Raw genomic sequence first — 19,074 nt, 5'->3', positions numbered from 1 at the left:
GTACCCTTGAAGCACCCTCAAGATACTAATGATTCCCACAGACTACTCAAGCTTTTGCTCTGCAAACCTCTAACAGTTTCTTTTTCTCTACTTCATATTTTTGACTCCCAGTCCTGTGACTGGTGTAAGAGGGGACAAGCAAGAGCTGCTTTCCAGCACTGTTAGGAGAATATCCACCAAGGACATTGTGGGCAGTTTCCATGATTCTTCTGTAGCCCTAGAGGTCAGTGTTAATGTTCATCCTCCTGAAGTGCTTGTACTAATTGCCTTTCCTTTAAAACCCATTCTATTTTTTTTTTCTTTTAGAACCAGCTGTCAGTTCTTTGTTAAAGCTCTGTCAGAGATATTGTGCATACATCTGGTTACCTGTCACAAGTAGTCTGCTATTTTTGATAATGGCTACAGGTCTCTAAAATTGTTTTGCATCTCTAGGCTCTCTGAATCAAGGTGTTGTTTGCAGTGTGCTCATTTCCTATTTTATTACTGGTATAATGATTTCATTGCAAAGATTAGCAGAGTCTTGGGGCCTCTTAATATAAGCAGCCTCACAGCAGAAAAATAAATAAATAAATAAATAAAATATTGATAGAGTTTATTCTGGATGTAAAAAAAAATGCTTTAGATGTTTATTTAGTAATGAGTGGCATGAATTCCTTAAAAATACCCACTGTGCAACATCAAAAGACTGTCAGAAAGGCTGTAAGAAAACAAATAAACAAACAAAAAAAACCATCAGATTTCATGAGAAATTGTTCTTACAATACAAGCATTAAATATTTTTCTTATATTTACACATAATTTAGATTTCTATTTGCAGACAAAGCTCTGTCAGAAACATCCCTGGTTTATCCAGTATTTCAGCCAAGAGTTCTTAGCCATGTAAAATATAAAGGAAAGGACCATTTCAGTTTCTAAGGAGCCACAGGACTCCCTGATGCTTATAAGGTGTCCTGATGCCTGACACAATAACAGGAGAGAGATTAAGTATAAAGCAATTGGAGCAGATAGCCTGAGATGGCTCTTACCGCAGCTGACCATGGTATTCACAGACCGTGTTTCACATTGTGTTAGGCTGAGTCCAAAAGCAAAATAGCAATGTCCTTGGATATATGCTTTTTGGTCCCCATTAACTCTGGGAACTTTGAGTCATACTCTGCTGTGTGGTGTTGCCATGCTTTTAGCTGCCTGAGATAAAGGATTTCCTGAAGACCTCAGGTCTTCAGTAGAAAATACTGATGAAATGGAGAAATAGATCTCCATTGCAGTCCTCTGTCGCTCTGCCAATCCTGGCTTTCCCATACTCTCTGTGAGTGCTCATCACTGGTTGAAGAGGGACATCCCATCACAGCAAATGGTTCCCATCACTAGTTTGTGTCATTCCTAATCTTCTGGTAATGACGTAGAAATAACATAGGAGAGGATGTCCTAGCTTGAGAATATTGCACAGCTTTGTTGTGCAATAGGTGATACAGCTATGTACATTGCTAGCAAAACAGGCGTCAGGAGATTTTTCTGGCAGAGATCTTGGTGCTTATAGGATTACAAGGCTGATGAGAAACTAGTGTGATGTCTGAATCTTCACTTACAATACTGAAGAAACAGTCACAGACCAAACCTTTAAATCTTAATGTGTATCGTTATTTAATTCCACAAAATACAAACAAACACACATGAGATATAAACATGGATAAGTATCCAAGCTAACATGGTTACACTACTAAATGACATAGCTCACAAGTTTTAAGACATTTCATAGTGTTTCACAGTCTTCCTGTAATAACTAAAAAGAAAAAATAAAAAAAGGGATCTCTCAGGGAAGGATTAATATCCTATTTATCTCACTAGTAGGATTGCAAAAATCTTTTTGGGAGAGACTGAAGATCTGAATATGGCATGGTTGGAGCAGGATACAAGTTTTTCCAGTTTTAATGATGCTTGGGTTGCAGGAGCTGAACTGAATGGATTAATTATAGAGAAGACATCAGGAAAAAACATTAATTTTCACATCTGAATTCCCACTTACATCAAAGGTTGGTGGACTTTAGATGAGAAGCAGAATTTAATACCCATATGTAATACTAGACATTTTTATGCCTAAGAACTCCACCTGCCATCAGTAGAGCTGGCTGTTTTGTTTTCAGAGTTCCTACAGGCTGTGTTACCTTCATTTGCCTGTCTCACAGAATCACAGAATCACAGAATCACAGAATTTCTAGGTTGGAAGAGACCTCAAGATCATCGAGTCCAACCTCTGACCTAACACTAACAGTCCCCACTAAACCATATCCCTAAGCTCTACATCTAAATGTCTTTTAAAGACTTCCAGGGATGGTGACTCCACCACTTCCCTGGGCAGCCTGTTCCAGTGCCTAACAACCCTTTCAGTAAAGAAGTTCTTCCTAACATCCAGCCTAAAACTCCCCTGGCGCAACTTAAGCCCATTCCCCCTCGTCCTGTCACCAGACACGTGGGAGAACAGGCCAACCCCCACCTCGCTACAGCCTCCTTCGAGGTACCTGTAGAGAGCGATAAGGTCGCCCCTGAGCCTCCTCTTCTCCAGGCTGAACAAGCCCAGCTCCCTCAGCCGCTCCTCGTAGGACTTGTTCTCCAGGCCCCTCACCAGCTCATATGTTAAGAACTATGATGACACATCTTTATCATGTCCTCATTACATACCAGTATTTCCATACATTGTGCCTTCTTTCCTAAACCTATGCCTCAGTACGCAGAGAGGAGGAAGCTTGTTTAGGCAGTAATTATTCAATACTTTTTAATCTTTGTTCTCTGTAGCGGTTCCTACCTTTTTTGCTGTAAATTTTTCCATTTTTCAAACTCTTCTACAAACAGATTAATTATTTTTTCCCCATTGGAGTTAATTTGTATAGAGTTCTAGCTTTTCACAAACTTTTCTTTATTTTCAAAATGCTTTTGAAAGATAAGTAGTGTCACCTGCATTTTGCAATTGGCAAACAAAGGTGCATAGAGGAAAAGTAAAAGAGAGGATAATTCTGTGTTTCTTTTCAAGCATGTAATGTGATACAGTATTTTACATGTTAAGAGTTCTGCTTCTGTTAATGTCCATTGCAGCTGTGAATCTTCAGTTTCTCACTTTCCTGCCAAATTTCAAGTGCCTTCTCTAAGGACGAGAGTTTATGAAAGAAGAGGTCACCAGCATTTCTAACACACATGAAAGCTAGCCTCGTTCTGAGAAATGCCATGCTCTTAGAGGTAAAATATTCCAAAAAACTTTGTCTGGAGGCAGTCTTGGGGGCATATAACATTTCAGTTTATGTTATTAGGATTTAACAACTCACATGCAAATAGAAAAGACTTATGGTAGTATTTAGCAACCCTAGTAGCAGATGATGCTTTCAGAAAAAGAACATTCCTCTAAAAAAGTACTGTTGAATACTTGATAACCTAAGGGTCATGTTGGCTTCTATTTCAGTCATGAAAAGAATGGCTTGTGCTGTGAATGCTTCTCTGTTCCTTATAACTATGAGAAATACTGCCTCTCAGACCTGTAATAAGACGCCTTTTTATACGTACTTTCAGTTTTAGACCAGATTTGGAAATTTCATTCTGTGAACTATTTCAGAATCTGTTTCCTGAAATTCAGGTATTCCAGTGAGAAAAAGGTGGACTTAAATTCCTTCAAAATTTTTTGTGTGAGTCTTGACAAAATTGAATAGTATTCGTATTATTTTTTTTTTTATTATTTATATCTTTGCACTTTCCATACTATATTCTCCCAACATGGTCTTCTTTTTAAGTTGAAGAATGGTCTTGTAGTTAAAGCATTCAAGTGGGATTCAGAGTACATGAATTCATTTCCCATGCTTGCTTGGAAAATGTTCCATGTGGTGGAATCGTTCTGTCTCTGATGCATTTTCCCATCTGTCAGATGGCTACCATAGTGTAAAGTCTGCCACCTGGCAAGCTTCTAACTAGTTCATACAGCTTATTCTTGTCTTGTCAACTGCTGGTGAGGCAGTTCAACCTGTTGGTTTCACACCGTCTAGGAAGTGATGGACTCACCTTGTGGGTGACCTGTTCATGCACCACAACTGCAATACATCTCAAATACATAAGATATAAACCTGGTGCACACAGATCAATATATGTAAGTTCTCCAACTTGTCCTGGGCCTGCTGGAGATGAGCAGAAGTACAACACATATATGCTCCAATAATTTCTGAAGGTGTCTTGTTCTGTGCTTTGTTGTTGTTGTTTGTTTTGTTTTGTTTTATTTATTTTATTTATTTTTTCTTTCTTTTTCACTGCTAAAAGAAAAAAAAAAGGAACATTTTATCAATTTTTGAATTACAGAATCTTAATGTTGATGAGAATATTTGTATTAGTTATAAATCAAAGAATCACTTTTCCAGTAAAAACTAATGCCCCTTAATCTTAGAACACATCCTTTGCCTTTTTTTTTTGGCAAAAATATCTCTTCAGAACCGTTTTTAGAATGATTATAAATAAATCTATACCACTTTGTATGTACTGTACAGCTATATTACTCTAGCTAATTTTGATATAAGTATCAGGAAGTGAGTTAGCTGCTCACTCTTTTGTGTTTAATGGATCCCAAGTCACATTTTTCCTAGATAATGGAAATACAATGAGTATTCTGACAAATTCTTTTTATATGAATCTTTCTTCATTTTTACACTAGAAATAATGACAAACATTTATACAATCCTACATCTGAACTAAGTAAATTAATTCAACATTTCCACACTGAATATCTGCTTATGAAGTCATGAATATATTTCCTGTTCTCTTTATTTCTCCAAAGGGATGCCATCCATTCTCTCACCATAAAAGCTGTAATCTAAAGACTGCTGATTGCAGTGTGATTGGTAGCACAATGTTATTTTATTGACACACAGGGTTAAGAAAGTACCTTGGAAGTGAATAGATTTTGAATATATCTTGTTGTTTGATGTCCATTACTTAGAAGAACAAATTCTAATGTGAGCAATTATGGACTTCATTTCTTTGCTGTCCCACAAAGCAGACTTGATTTTTCTTTCATTTATCCTAGCTGTATTCTGATTTAACTTCACTGACTTCACTAATGTTATACTGATTTCAATGTAAGTTAAGAATTAAATTCAATTTGCTTTTGCCAGAATAAATTACTCTCAAGTGGCATGACTCAAGTTGAGAGAAAAGTAAATGGAAAAACTATCCTTTAGTATATTTTATGATCAGGCCTCATCCCAAATTTTACAATACTTCTCCACAGCATTCTTTAGACAGCCTTTGAGATAGAACTTGATCTGATGAGGCCTGATGAGAAGACTCAGGACCTTTGATAGAAACCAAAAGATCTGAAGAGCCAGTCAAGTTGAACATTGCATACCAAAGAAGAAGCATAAGCTGATCACAGTGTTTAATTATTATTACTATTAACTCTTAGGGTTGCAAGAAAGTGACTAGATTGTCAATTGGGCCCTGGGCTGAAGTTTAGTTAAACACGCAGGACACAGAAAACTAGAGGACATAACTTGAGAACCTGCTGGATGTGGTAGAGAACGATACACGAGACTCACAAAGGTCAAAGACAGTGTTGTGAGAGATGGCCAGAGTTCACAGGATTTATGTGTCAGTGGGCTGAACTTCATGGGAATTTAGAGGCCTTTTGAGGGTGTTATTTTGCAAGGTCAACAGTTCCTATCAGAAATACTATGCAAGACTAAGATGACGCAGGAAACAATTAAAAAATGCCAAATCTGTGTATCAACATAGAAAAATTAGGGCCAGTGAGGAAAAAGCAATTAAGCAATTGAGGATAAGTTGTTCACTTGCGAGGAGTCTGGGTCCAGCCTAATCAGGGCAACAAATGAAATCTGTATTTCAGACTGTATGACTTATCTCTTTTCTGCTGCTGTGGTCAGGACTGGGGTGGGAACAGGAGGTTTTATTTTCTGTGCTGAGGACCATCTCGACTATGTGGGTAGACCAAGCTATGTTAGTGTCCATCCTGGCTCCAGTGGCATCGAGATCTACTCAACACTCTCTATAACTAACATTTTAATAGGTTATTGATTAAAAGGTTATGTTCAAACACTGGAAGTTTATTGAAGACTTTGACCAGAGTTAATGTTGCAGAGCTCTAGGTACCACATGTATCTAGACATTCCTATGGTCAATGAGTGCCAGCAATCATCACTTGCATAAATACTACTCAAGTGCATTATGCCTTTGCCTACCCTGGCCAAGCCATAGTTCATCACTGACTGTCAGATAGTCCTTAAGGAGTAATGTTTATCGATTTCTTTGAATTCAACCTACATTGCCAAATAATTAGGTCTACAGCTTCACTTTTTAAAAGATGGTTGCTCAATGAGAAATGCCCTTTTGAATTTAAGTACCATATTTTAAAATCCACTGTCCTGTGACTAAAGTATTTTTAGATATTAAAAAAAATTATTCTGAATTCATGACTCCACAGATTTTTAGTTCCTTCAGAAACAGCCAATCATCCAGTAGAGGGAGCAAAAGCTACCTTAAAAATGACTGAAGAGCATTTGAATTGTATTAGTTAAATAATTTATTGTACAATTCTAATATCTTTTGAATAAATTATTCAAAATTATATTTTTCCATTATTCACCATTTTCTAGTGCTCCTCAAATAATTCACAACTATATTAATCACAATTTTTTCTCAGTGAATTCAATTATTATTTAAAATAAAATATCTATGCCCCAAACTGGGCAAACCACAGAAAGTGATGCTGAAGGCAAATAAAGACATCATCATTTTACTATTCAGATTATTTATATGATAACAGAACATATGAGCCACAACATATTGATTTTAATGACAGGGCAGTGGATCAAGACAAGCGTGAAAATGAAAATAATTGTTGGAAATGCAAAAAAATAGAACAAAGCATTGTGAGAGCTGTTCTAACATTGACAACCACAAACCATCCTTATGTGGTAGAAGAGATATTCTACATGTAAAGATCAAGAGAATGACAAAAAATGACACATTAATAATTGACTATTAAATAATGACAATGTTAAGAAGGAAAAATATTTCCTTCAAGATTGTTGTGAATTGATAGAAATAGCAGAGCTTATGTCTCAAATTTTCACAAACCCTTGGCCTTGAACAACTAATGCAGTGAGAGCTGGATATTAATTCAATTAGGTTGGGGAAGGAGAATTACAAGTAAAGATAAAGTGAACCCCTTTATAGATATCTCCTCAGATTGTAATGTAGCAGAAAGAGGTGCTATTTCAGAATGAATGTGGCATGGGATAAAATGACTGAGATATACAGTCCTAGAGAATTTGAAACCTTCAGCTCAAACCAAAGGCCTACACCTCTAAAATTCCTGGAAGCAAAAATGCTATGAGGATATTTAATTTCCAGTCTGAGTGCTGTCAGCAATGGTAGAAAATTAAGCCCAGGCATCAAAATACTACTTCCATAACAAATATGCATCCTCAAGCTACTGTAGACCAACAAAGTTGCTCTACATGTATTTAAATTTTGTTGTACATTGTGACAAAGGTAAATAAAGCTATAGCTGATCATCTCACTTTAGCATTTTATATTTGTGTTTATTCAATCAGTAAGCTTTGTGTCATGGCTGGTACTTGTTTTTCCCTGGGAAAACAATGTCAGCAGGCAGTTCCTGCTGAAGCAGAAGGTTCTGAAGAGACTGTGCAGGAAAAAAAAAAAAAAAAGACTGATGATTTGTTTTCCTTTCTGATTTTATATATACTAAGCTTGTGTATTTGTGGCATATTGTAGTTTGGCTGAGGTAAATGAGAATATTAACTCATGCTGATTTCAAGCTACCAAACATATGTGTGTTGTGTGTGTTGTTCTCATTGAAATCAGTAAGTTGTATGAGGAATAGATTTAGAACAGCACCAAGATTTTTTTGCTTTTTTTTAGTATCATGACAAGTCCAGTCTTATCTTTAATCTGTGACCGGTGAAGTCTATCCCAGAGTTATGCTTAACATGCCACCTGTGCTACATCTGACATTAAACTCAAGATTTTTAACTGCTTTTCCTTTCATGCAGAATTAGGGGAAGGATAAGAAAGAGGATGTCAGAGTATTTGCTATCATAACCTATGTAGGTAACAGTTATTATAAAACACCCTTGCCTACTCCTACGCTGCAGGTGCTGCATTTCCATTTTCTCCTGGATAAAACTAATGCTGATTGTACTCACCTTGATCTTGCAGCCCTTCCTCCAGCTGGTTTCTGTATGCAGCCTATGAGACTAGGTTCAGAAAGTACAAATGCACGATGCCATCCTTAAAAAGGCATTAGAGAGGGGGCTGACATACTTGCTGCATTCCAGTTATGATGACCTTGCAGTAGGGTTAGCATGGGACCAATGAACCAAGGCATTGTATTTCAAGCTATTGAACACTGCCCCCTCCCTTACAGTTTCAAAGGGAGAGATTTGTATTCTAAATGAAGCAATGACCTTTGATCTTGTTTTTTAATTAAGCACCTAGCTAGAAGGTTTCATAGGCCATGTTATTACCCGTGGGTTTATTATTAGATATTAAGATAAAGGATTCAGAGAGTACGTGGTCCTGGGCCTTTTTCTTTTCTTACAATGCCTTAAAGCTTGCTCTCTGTGAGTTTAAAGATTTTACACCAGCAATAAAATCCAAAGTATTAAAATAAAGGCTCATCCTTATAAAGAGGTTTCAGTGGGGCTTCTTTAAAGTTAATATGCAGATTTTGTCCTCTGTTATCTCAAAGAATTAGGCATATTAGAAAAGGGTTGGTCATTGAAAAAAAGACAAGCAAAATGAGACACCAATGCTAGCTCCTACCTGCCAAAGCCCTTCCCACACACACAAGCTTTGAAGCAGAATAAAAAGACTAAGTGAAGCCATAATTACATCTTGTTTAACCTGGCCCTTTAAACAGCTAACCCTTTAACATGCTTTTCTTTTCCACACTTCTGCATACTGCAGAACTCTCCCAATCAGCACAGAGCTTAATCAACAGATGATTAAAATCAAATCTATACTTTGTGTTTCTACTCTGCTCAATATTACATGCGTACTTAAAGTTAAGCATATATTTAATGGCTTTGAGGACTCAGAACTTTTCTCTTTTTTTCTTCAAGATGTCTTTCCTTTTTCTTTTGAAAATGTGGTTAACATTATGTACTATATGCCCTTGTGGGAAAAATTAATCTTGGACTGGAATGTATAGGGATTTTTGTCCTAATAGGATTTAAACCATTGTTTTTTGTTTGTTTGTTTGTTTATTATTTTTCTTTGCTTTTCAGTATTCACAATGGCTGGGAAGAAATGGGTTTCTGTGGCTATTTCCCACATTTGTGTCTGTTAGGAAAGTGCTCTAATATCCATTTAGTTCGTGGTGATTACACAAAGTGCAGAAAATAGGATTAGTGCCTTTGACTACATTTTAAAAGATAACTGTCTGTCTTCATATTTTGGTGCTGGATGTACTTTTCTCTCTCTCTTTATACCCTATGCTAAATCTCTGTAAGTTTCAAAAAGAAGCAGACTGGAAGTCCCTGACTTTGTTGGTTCCTATCACTCCTAAGGGACACATTTTCACAGTAACTGTAACTATCTGAATTTTGATGTATTGAAAAAGTTAGTAAGGTGCTGGGGAAGGCGAGAAAGATGAGAAATTAGCTTCCAAGAAAAACAACTTGATATTTTGCTCAGAGCTGTATAGAAACCTCATTAGGAGAGAGTGGTGTGATGGATGTAAACTCAGGTTAAATAAGCCTTGTCCCACTGGTGGTTGCTCTCCTCCAGTCTGTACTCTTGGCTGTTGTACTAGTTCTCTTCCTCTTTCAGAGTTGTAAGAGCTATTTGTCTCAGATGAAGCATCCACTGCATGAGCTCAGCCTGTAGCCTGAATGCCACCGGTAGCAGTATATCAGGCTCCCAAAATATAATGTGATTACTTCATAGCATTCCTATTCTGAAGTCTCTTCTCACTGAAACTGATCTAAAAAAAAAACAATTAAAAAAAATTAAAAAATGCAAAAACAAACAAACAAAACCTCTCATCACTCAGCAATATAGTCCTGTTTCTTTTGAAATTATTTTTTTTCCAAGAAAAATTCAGAACAAATACATATGAGTGCCAGAGCATCAAGAGGAACTCTGATATTTCAGGTTTCCTGCTGAAGAAAGACTTTGTGTTAGATACACAAAAATATCATGCTTGCAGTATTCTTTGCTTATACCAGATTACATAAACGTGTGTGACCTCTATACAAAATAATTCAGAGCCTCAACAAATATATTCCTTTTCTTACCCACCATCTCTTTGTCATCAATGTAGCTTGCAGAGGTGAGAAGAGTCAGTGAATTAATTTTACTCTGAGAGAATTTTAAAAGCAGGAGAGTTTTAAAAGCCCCTCTCATTCCGGTTACTCCTGCCGACTTCATTAGCTTTTCACCCCTGAAAGTCACAGGTCAATCTCATATTGAAAACTTGCTCCCACACAGTTAGGTAATGCCCTTGGTAAGAAACTGCAATTAATAAATAACAAACAGTAATACATGTGAGACAATGCACACCCTGCAAGAAGAGAGTCTGAGATTTTATAAAAAGATGAACAATGTATTTTCAGCTTCTGAAGCAGAAACAAAGACAGATCCCCTCAGTCCTCTGTAGCTGTATATTGCTCCACAAATTTATTGCAAGAAGTTGTTTTTCCCCTCTGTAAACAATTCAGATAGATGTGAACAACTTCCAAATAGCAACATAAGTTTAATTCATCTGTCTCAAGTGACATAACATATGTCACTAGTGCCTGTTGCAGAACCACAGAAGTCTGCTACACTGTGTAGTATTATGCTTTATAGCCATACAAAGAGTGTCATTAGTACCAGAGCATTTTGAAAGAGGAATCTATGTAGCAACTACAGCGATCCTTTCTACATGCGTCTCCCTTCTGCAGGTGGGTAAATTTAGCTTTTTTGGGGGAGAGGATTGGTAGGAAAATCCAAATTATCTTGAAAGGGAATTGTTTACTGCACTTTTTCTAGGCTAAAAGAAAATATTTTCTGTTTCTCTCTTTCCATTTTCTATTTACTGTGAATGTAAAATGAGATCTGAATGAGAGAAGCAAGGTAAAACTGTTGTTGATTCACTAAAATGCCTAGCCTCATCTCTGGAAATTCAACCAATTTTCACTATAATCTCTTCCTCTTTACTAGTCTGCATAGTATAGTTTGGTATTTGACAATGTAATCATTTCAACCATATAACATAAAATCTGGATTCGAGTGAGATTATGTTAACCTACTAGAGACATTTTTTAATAGTGTCAATAGGTGACACTAACCAATAGTATTTCTACCAGAAAGAAATGTAACAAATTGAGGTTCTATAGTCACCAAAGAATAAACTATAGACTGCTATGAAGCCAATAGCTAACCTAAACCACCCCTTTTCAGAGAAATATGAAGCCAAGCAGGTAGGAAAACCTTGAGTAGCTCTGATAGATGATTTATTGAATCAGATGTATTAAAAACAATGCCACTATTTATGTAATAAAGTCAGCCAAGCACGCCAGTCTGTTCTTCTACAAACAACTCTGGGTTCATAAATTTGCATACAATTTCAGAGCCTGCCTATGTAGGTAATAATACTAGCTCTTTAGCAATGTCATGTCCAAAGGTTTACGAATAAGTAGTCATGGCATGTGTTATCTATTATCTATAACACTGACTGTAATATTTTAACATAAAAAAAGTTTTCATACAATTTAAAAATATTGAAACCTAAGAGTGGAAACAAGCCTGAAGACATGATAGTTGCACTTTTAAGAGTCAAACAAGACATTGAGAAAGTAAACTCTCCATTTAGCCATTTCTTTACAGTGAGAGCCCCCAAACTATTTATCAGCCAGAGATGACAAAAACAACTCCAAAGAATATATACAACCCTCCACACTGAACAGATGTTTTACCACTTACATGCTACAGTCCTGAAATTTTTAGAATTACTCAGACGCTGCAGAAGCTGTGAGGCCTCTCTGTTTATTGCTCCTAGTGGATATAAAATCAAATAATGATTTGTTTGTCGTTTTATTTTATGGAAAGTTTTACACTGTCTAGTCCAGAACAACTGTGTTGATCTTCCAAACGAGACATAAAACTTGAGGTTTTAACCACTTCTGTTCATTAATATCCCTTGAGGGTGTAGGGGAATTTTTCTGGGGCAAGATTATGAGTGTAAGCGTCCTGACTAAATTACCACTCTGGTAATTACATTCATCTTATCTGCGTATCCCCCTGCAGCTTCAATGGAATATGGTTTCTTCTTCTCCCAATGTGTTGTGTTGAACTGTTATGTGCTGTTAAATAGTTTGCTTAAGTATGCTCAGAAGCTGCCACTGGCAACATGTAGCCTAAATTTGCCTATTAGGCACTTGCTATCGCTTCTCTTTCTGATTGTGCCTGAGAGAATGGCATGGAGCTGGGACAGAGGAGGGTCAGACTGGGTGTAAGGAAAAGATTCTTCACCCAGAGGGTGGTCAGGCACTGTGACAGGCTCCGCAGGACAGTGGTCACGACACTGAGTCTGCCAAAGGTCAAGAAGCATTTGGACAATGCTCTCAGACACAAAGTCTGATTTTTGGGTGGTCTTGTGTGGAGCCACTCAATGATCCTTGTGGGTCCCCTCCAACTCAGGATATTCTATGGCTCTATGATTCTATATTTTCAGTGCTGCATACTACCTGTTTCTCAGAATTTCCTTGTGGGAAAGGATATGGAAAGGGATTTTCAAAACTGCCTAAAGATGTGAAGTGCAAAATTTGCATTCAATTTCAGTGAGGGTAAGGCACCTAAACCCATAGGCCCCTTGGAAATCCTAGCTATTGAATATAACAGCAGGGAGCAGAGCCAGAATCTCCATGCAGTCCTTTGGGAATTAGGCTACTGCCAAGCCAAGCCTTTTTATGTGTAAAATGCTCAGATACTACAATGACAGAGCAATACAAAACCTTATGCAGACAGATAATAAACAATGATTAAATATGAAGTAGTGCCTTTTCTTTACCCAAATAAATGGCACTGAGTTTGCCAGTTTTGAAGGAGGTATTTTGGCTCTGCTCTTGGGACAGTGGAAACTGTTGATAAGAAAAGCAACACATCAAACAATAATAAGGTGATACTGGTCAATTTAGACCACTGTGGTCTAAGAGATACCTTGGCACACACAGAAAAGTTAGCCTTACCTAGTGGGTGAATGAAGAGGTTAACAAAGCTAAGGTAAAGGCAAAAGAGACTGTTCTGGGGTTGTGATGAAATCCATTACAACTAAGAATTTAGTCAAACAATTTCTACCTTTCATTTGGGGTGAAATGCTCACCAAGAACAATCTACTGCTGCTGTCTTTTGAGATTTTAAAATGTCACGAGTTAGAAAGAGCTACCAATATGTGTAAATGGGTGCTTGTGCTTGGCTGGAGGAATGTGTAGTTGTAATCATGAAGTATTCCATACATGGGTACAAATCTGTTCACAGTGCTTTCTCTTTTTTTTTTTTTTTTTGTAAATTGCTTTGTTTAGATGAATTCTAATGAAAGAAACATAATTAACAAACAAGAGTTGATTTATCTTTTGATAATTTTAGTTCCCTCAATTACAATTTTCAGGGATTGACTTTACCACAACCCACTGTGAACCTACAAATACATAGTTATGTAGCTGATATAACAAAGGGAAAGTAGTGTAGTTATATCTGGTCAACTTTGTCTTTGGAGTTATGCATTTTGCAATAAAATAAGTAGCATGATTAGGCAACAAAAGAAATTTTATTCTTAAAACAAATGGCAGAAGAATGGTTGGCTGTACAGTATTATTTCATTTGGCCTGGACAGCTTTCGATGACATCATTTACTTACACATTAGAGGGATAGGAATGTAAGACAATTTTCCTGGCAAATTAAATATATTGATATTGGAGTACAAATAAAAAGTTAAAACAGATCCACCATTCATCTTTGCAAGTAAAAGTAAAATACAACATGTTTTGTATTAGTATAGTTTGGATAAGTTATGAGCAACTGGCTGCAAGTGAGTGATCCAGAGTTCTTTGAACTTTGTCCTAGGAATGAAGGTCATAAACTGCCAGCCAATATGTGGAACTCCAAACTGATAACCACTGAATGGAAACAGGATTGAGGGAGTGTCTTTGCTGGAGAATCATGTGAACAGAAGTTGCTGATGCTTTGTCCATGCATTGGCAGTTGTAATAGTGAAAAGAGTATGGAGAGAGAAGAGAGTGGTTAGGTTAGGACATTGTGCCATAGGGTCTATGTTGGGATTCTTTGTTAGCTCAAGGAAGGCACTGGGAAGTTAAAAGAGCTCCAGAAAATTGTGACAATGGTTTTAAAAGCTGGGTGGGAGAAAAGGATTCCACAAGCTAATTTCATCTAGTTTATAACAACAAGGTTCCTGGCAAGCTGAACAGAATCTCTAATGGCTATGCAGGGAAGATAATTAGCTCTTCAATTTGGGAAGCAACAGTAGAACTAAAACAAAGTGCTGGAAGATAAGGCTAAGGCTAATATTGGATATTTTCTATAAAATACTCTATATTTAAATTAAATAAATTAGTACTGTTACACAGCATATGTTAAACAGAACAGTCTGGCACAGGTACTCCTTCTGGCTTAATTAGGCAATTAGGTGTCTTGGAAATCAACAGTAATACTCATCAGAACTTCAGTAGAAAGTGGTAGAAACACCACATTAAGGCCCCACATGCATTTTCCTTACTCTTGGGAGCCCCTAGGTATTCAAAAAGTTTCAAAGCTGGTAGTAAAATTTGGCCGTGCCTCAATATTATGGCATTGTCAGTGGACAACAACTCCTTACTCTTAAGCATGATCAATTCAGAAAGCAAATCTTGTTGTTCCTGGCAATTTGTTTAATAGCCTTAGGCTCTGACGCAGAAAATATGTGAGTGCAGTCAGATTTACCTGTGTTCACACAGGAGCTTTCTTCATTTGTTCAAATGAAGAAAGGAGATGAGCAGGATACACAAAAGCAGGAAGCAGATTTCCACCTGAGCATATCACTCCACATGCTGTTTTGAATTTGGCCATTGAGATAGTGTGAGTGTTCAGCCAGAGTGCTTTAGCCTGCTAGTTGAATTGATTTTGTACAGAAAACATTCGTGGAACAAACATTGGAGATCCCACTGTGTGTGCCTGACTGGGGATGGTACTGGAATTATTGGCTGTTTAACAAAGGTTTTGTATTTATTAACTCACAACAGTTTGTTTACTTATTTATTTATTTATTTTGGTGGCTCAGAAGTATCTTTTTAGGCTTTGAACAAAGACGCTAGCAGAGGAATCAACCAACTGACTGACCAACCAAAAAAAAAAAAGCACAGTTGATAGAGCAGGATTGATTTCTAAGCAGGTCAGTTAAGCAAAGTGGAAGTGATAACCACTTTGGCAGTTGTTCTCCACTGAGTAGCTGAAAACATATAGAAGACTTCTGTGATGAGTTTTTTTTTTTTTTTTGTATTATAAAACAAAATAACTAATTCTGCCTGCAAGAGTTGAGACCACATCCACTCTCTGCAGTAAATTAACACCATTTTCTCAACATTACGCTGAATCTATATGAGTCTCATAAATCATTCAAAATTATTTTCAGTAATATCCTTATAATGACTAAATCTGTGGCAGTTGAGAAATGAAGTCAGCTACTTAGTGTATACACTAAATACTGAGATTTATCTAGGCATTTTGTCTGGTGTCTGTAAAACTCACTATTTTTGAATTTTATGGTATTGCCTGAAGCATGTGTTTTCTATCAATACAGTGGGATCAGATAATCATTGCAACGAGGGTTAGCTAGTAAAATTCAAACAGATGAGTTGCTGTATTTTAAGGACCATATATTATGTCCCAGTACAGGAAGTACTTAGAACCAAATCCAAAAAGGACTTTGATGCCTAACATGGGATTTAGGCAGAATTTAGGTACTTAAACAGGAAAGTATAATCTTGAAAATCTTTTCTTAGTTTCTGTCTAAACCAGGTGGTGTCAAAACTCCCTCAGAGGCTTGTTATTTTAAAGTTTTCAAGGTAGCTGGTGTTGAATAATGCACTACTAAAAACTGCTGCACTAGCAGGCCTCATCCACAAGTTAATTAGCACTTTAGCACTTTGTTCATTCCCCCATCCAGCCATGGTCCATAAACTGTGTTCCCTCACCTAAATCCTTGGGGGGGGGGAGAGGGAAGGAGTCAAGGCAGTGGAACAGTTTGAACAGTTTGACAGGACCAGCAGTCATGATTATCCTTTCTATTTAAATGCAAGAGAAACCAGATTGGAATATTGTTGTCCTATTTTTTTTTTTTTCTTTTTCTCCCCTGGCTTAAGGGCCAGCTTTCAGAAAGCTGCCAAACCAGACACTATCCTCTTCTCATCCTCTCTAAGTGGCTGAAGGCCAGGAAGAGCCAGGGTTTTGCTGGTGACTCAAAATAATGTCAGACCACCAAGCTTTAGTCTTTTGGGGAGTGGCTATTCCTCCTCTCAGAGGAATTAAAGATTACTTGGTAGAGACAGAAAGAACAAGAAAGGTTTTGACTTTTCTGTAAGGTACAGACATTCACCTGATCATACCTGTCCTCCAGAGGTATCAGAAGTCCTCATGGTCTCTAGAAATTGTGGATTCCTCCTTGACATTAAAATCCTAAATATTAAGTATGATGTCACCTCAATTTTAAATGTTTTGGTCTTTATTTTTGTCTCTCTCTAAAACTGATATACTTCAGGTATATGTTCAAGGTTTTTAGTAAGGAGTCACAGATCTAACTCAGACTCAGGCAAATGTAGGAGGGGACTTCATGGAGCAATGCTCAAGCTCCACCAACTGCTCTATTCAGATTATGAAATTTAAGGCTTCCATTATTAGGCTTATAGCTTACCTGTGGACTCTCTTATGCAATTACTCTAAATTACATTTATTTTGCACAGGCATTAGTTTCCATTTTTAATAGTAAAGCTAACAATTAATAATCACTTACACTGTTCTTTACACTTTCAAAGTGCTGAACAAATATTAATTCAGTTTCTTCATAAAACCTTAGGCTTCTTGTGAAACTAATAGGCTGGCTGAATCTTACCTTCATATTCATGAGCTATAGTTTCTTTCCCATTATGTTTTAGAATTAATACAAATCAATTTTACAGCTATTTGTTTAAAGGAAGTTCAGCATCTCCAAAGCACAGGTTTATGTCCTTATTATTTTATGAAACGAAAGTTGCAACATAAACCTGAAAGATTTTGTATGTAGGGTTGGAACATTTCATAACATCTTAGAAATTTTGTTTTAAAATTTTATTTCATTGTGTTGAAAATGTATCTTAGCATATTTTTGAAAAGACATGGAAATGAGTATTTTGGGCCTTCAGTTTAAAAAAATACTTCTTGGTAGCTTATGTAATAGACTAAGCTTATGTAAAAACAAAACAAAACAAAGCCAAATACTAAACAATGAACCCCATAACAACTTAGAAAATAATAAAAACAAACAAACAAACAAACAGAAACCATGCCAGTCTTTTGTTGCAACATTTCATTTCAATTGATTACTAGAAGAGCAAAAATACATGCTTTGGAAATGGTGCATTTCCTTGAAGAAATGACTTTACAATTCATTTATGTTTATTCTGAAACGTGTGAAAACACTAGTGATGGTTTATACATATGGAGCTATGACTCAGACAATCTACTAGCGTCACAAAGAGCCTGAGGTTTTATGAAGAAATGAGACTGACTTCTTTAATCCTTTTCCAGTTCAAGGCCACATTCAGCTCTCAGATGTGCAGTGTATACAAATATTTGTATAACCTGAAATCTCCATTGCTATGCCCCTGTATATAAGTAGAGTGGTCAGATATTCAAGCTTTATTGTAATCTATGCATTATTCTCTTGAGAATAGAATCTAGCACTTTGGGAAAGGTTCTTTTTAGATAAAACATGACAATTGTTTTATTGGTTTTAATGTAAAACAACTTCTGGGTTTCAGAACATAGCATGAATTCTGACAGGACTGAATGACTGCTGTGTGTCACATCAGTAGGGCTTTATTCAAGGGAAATTCAAAAGATTATAAGATCAGCAGAAGAAAACGTGCATCCCACTTGCACCATTTTGTATATCAGACTTGAAATTACTTTTTTTTAAAAAAAAAAAAAACTCAATAAAGCTGTTAAATATTCATTACTATGGGTGCAGGGAAAATGTGAGCTTGACTTCAGGTTTTCCACCCAGAGCTGGTTATGTGTTTTATTCAGTGGCTCTTTGTTACAAAACATATAAACTGCCTCTGGTACCCGAAGTTGTTCCCCATCCTTCTAGGGCAGCACCTTCCTCAGAGGTATGAGATAATCAGACTCCTTCTTATTTGTATTTAACCTGAACTTATTCCTTGCTCCGCAAGGGGTCCTGCATAGTCATGACAGATGGACAGTGATACCACCAATGCTGTGTTTCACTCAGCTAAGGCAGTCTCCTTGGAGTCAGAGTACTTACAGGGAAGCTAGGAGGATATGGTGAATATGCTAAATCTGCCTCATGATCCATCTAAGTGTTTTCCCCAGCATCTGTCTGGATGAAGACACTTTGCTTTATTTAGGTTCAATTTGCCAGAGGTTTGAAGGAGCATCCACTGCTTCTTCCCTTAATAGGATATTTCCAGAAGGAACTGGATGAATCATAGCGTCATGATTCCTAACCTTTAGGTGTATAGATGCTTAATCGAATTCACAGCTCTCAAATGACAGCCTCAGGCTCCAAAAATGATGCATTGGTTAAGCATGCATCAAAAAATTAAGCTGCTCAGAGTCAGGTTGCCAAAAGGTCATACTCACAAAAGGTGCAGGAGGAGAAATATGTGCCCCAAGTCACTCAGCCTGGGTTGAGTGGAGCTGCTTCCCACTGCTCAGGATTCAAAGTCTTGAGTCTGCTCCTGCAGGTACCTAATGCCTTTCTTTCAGAGACTGCCACTGAGACAAAGCTTTGGAAGTTAGCAAAAGTAGTCTTA

At 36.9% G+C, this 19,074-nt stretch overlaps 2 long non-coding RNA genes across 3 annotated transcripts in view; one reads left to right on the top strand and one right to left on the bottom strand.

Annotated features, from left to right (window-relative positions):
* Window positions 1-19,074, top strand: part of LOC101797833 (uncharacterized) — a 139,198-nt gene that overhangs the window by 52,763 nt on the left and 67,361 nt on the right. The window lies entirely within an intron of this gene.
* Window positions 1,617-10,432, bottom strand: LOC119716880 (uncharacterized). The gene is made up of 3 exons (XR_005265649.2): window positions 10,309-10,432; window positions 8,211-9,991; window positions 1,617-4,283 (listed from the first exon to the last, which is right to left on the bottom strand). It is a non-coding gene; the product is annotated as an uncharacterized lncRNA (long non-coding RNA).

Source organism: Anas platyrhynchos, chromosome 4 (genome assembly GCF_047663525.1).
Source record: "Anas platyrhynchos isolate ZD024472 breed Pekin duck chromosome 4, IASCAAS_PekinDuck_T2T, whole genome shotgun sequence".
Classification (NCBI taxonomy): Eukaryota; Metazoa; Chordata; class Aves; order Anseriformes; family Anatidae; genus Anas; species Anas platyrhynchos.
Note: the sequence above shows the minus strand (reverse complement) of the source record. Positions and strands in the feature narration are given on the sequence as shown.